Below are 1,733 nucleotides of genomic sequence, written 5' to 3'. Positions count from 1 at the left end.
ACGGCTGAAAGGACGAGCATGTTTGGTGGGACGGGGATTCGAACCCGCGACCCTCAGATTGCGAGTCGAGCTCCCTAACCACCTGGCCATGCCGGGCTGGTTTTAAACAAGTGATTTTCAATCATTTCCAATGTTATACAAGTCATTTAGAAATATTTATACATATATATTTTTAATGTATATTACACATATATTCTTGTTTTGTGTAAATCTTACTTTGCATACCTATCTATTTGTACGTAAATGTATTATGCAGGTCAGTACATAAAATCTGTATTTCAAAAGATTATTTTGTCTCTGTACTCAGCCACACACCACTGTAAGCTCAACGCTTGTCTAAGATCTTGTAACACTAAAGCTCGGGTTTCGATACTCGCGGTGGGAACAGCACAAATAGCCCATTTGTCTAGTTTTGTGCTTAACAACAAACAATCTACTTAATTAGCCAAAAAAAATAAAAAAACCTGCTGATTTATGAACTAAAAATTATTATGTGTACACTAAATTTGAAGTTTTCGCGGAAAATTAAAAACTTGGAGAAAAAAAACAATTTACAGTAGGCACGCATCTTTATTACTGTCTTTGTTACAGTTTTGTTTACTACTCTTCTTCATCACTAGGAGGCAAACGCAAGATACCATTTTACATTTGATATTCACGCTTGATACACTTGCAGCAATGCTGTACTCTAACTACTAGTCACGCTTACAGTAGTGCTGTACTATAGATACTAGTCACGCTTGCAGTAGTGCTGTGTTATAGATACTAGTCACGCTTGACACACTTGCAGCAGTGCTGTACTAAAGCTACTAGTCACACCTGTAGACGAATAAAACCTAATAATCTAGCTCAAGTAACGTACATAATTCAACAGTGTCAACTGGACTTTATATTTAGATATGTTATTTATTTAAATCCAAAATAGTTTATGCCACCTTTGGGTGAACTATTTTTAATGGTATAATATTAAAATCAAGAAAAATGATAATGTGTTTCAGAATAAATGAGACTTGTCAGGTACAGTTCAAAAAACAATAAACGCTTACTAACCATGGACCGGGTGTGACTTAAAGGCTAGCGTGCACATGGTTCCCATCCCGTTGTTGCAAACCTTCGCTCCACACTTTAGGACTATGGGTTTGCTTAAGAGTGATAGTAAAACTCCACTATTCGGTCACACAAGAACAGCCCAACATTGGGCGGTGGGTGTTGTTGATTAGCTTCCTTTCATCTAGGCTATCAGTTCAAAATTAGGGACGGCTATGTGTTACATAATTGTTTTAAATTGATTACAAACTTTTATTCTGTTAAAACCTAAGTAACTCCGATTCCGAGTTACCACTGTTATTTTCAGTTTTCCCTCGCACGTTAGATATCGTGAGTTTCAATAGAATGTGTTAGAATAATGCGTCTCCTACTTCCTTTCTACTTCCATTCAGAACCTGAAGACGCCGACTAATCGATCCTTTTTCTCGGTTGTTACATAAAATCAATAATATAAAGGTTGGATTTTCTAGAAAAATGGTTCCAGAATAGTTAGCCAATCGAAGATATGATATAAATAATTGAGCATAATATAGACACATAATTAAATCGGTTTTAATATGGAGTGTATCTATGAACATTTTCATTCTAAACTTTTTTGTTTCTATAAACAAAACTCAGACAGACCTGTAACGTCCAGACATGAAGAAGAACACGAGACAACTTTCAAGATTTACATACAATATTCG

The 1,733-nt window shown here is 35.7% G+C and overlaps 1 protein-coding gene and 1 long non-coding RNA gene across 3 annotated transcripts in view; one reads left to right on the top strand and one right to left on the bottom strand.

Annotated features, from left to right (window-relative positions):
* Positions 1-1,733, top strand: part of LOC111086793 — a 24,718-nt gene that overhangs the window by 15,960 nt on the left and 7,025 nt on the right. Inside the window, exon 3 of the long non-coding RNA XR_002611512.1 lies at positions 715-718. This is a non-coding gene — a long non-coding RNA (uncharacterized LOC111086793). The remainder of the gene's footprint in view (positions 1-714; positions 719-1,733) is intronic.
* The window catches only part of LOC111086792, a 14,224-nt gene extending 12,491 nt beyond the window's left edge, over positions 1-1,733 (bottom strand). The window contains exon 1 of one of the 2 annotated variants that reach the window (XM_022391085.1): positions 1,672-1,733. The gene's annotated coding sequence lies outside the window, so the exon portion shown is untranslated. Of the gene's footprint in view, positions 1-1,050; positions 1,073-1,671 lie in introns of those variants that run through there. The other variant, XM_022391086.1, reaches the window with a different exon arrangement.

Source organism: Limulus polyphemus, unplaced genomic scaffold, assembly GCF_000517525.1.
Source record: "Limulus polyphemus unplaced genomic scaffold, Limulus_polyphemus-2.1.2 Scaffold1434, whole genome shotgun sequence".
NCBI classification, from domain to species: domain Eukaryota; kingdom Metazoa; phylum Arthropoda; class Merostomata; order Xiphosura; family Limulidae; genus Limulus; species Limulus polyphemus.
Note: the sequence above shows the minus strand (reverse complement) of the source record. Positions and strands in the feature narration are given on the sequence as shown.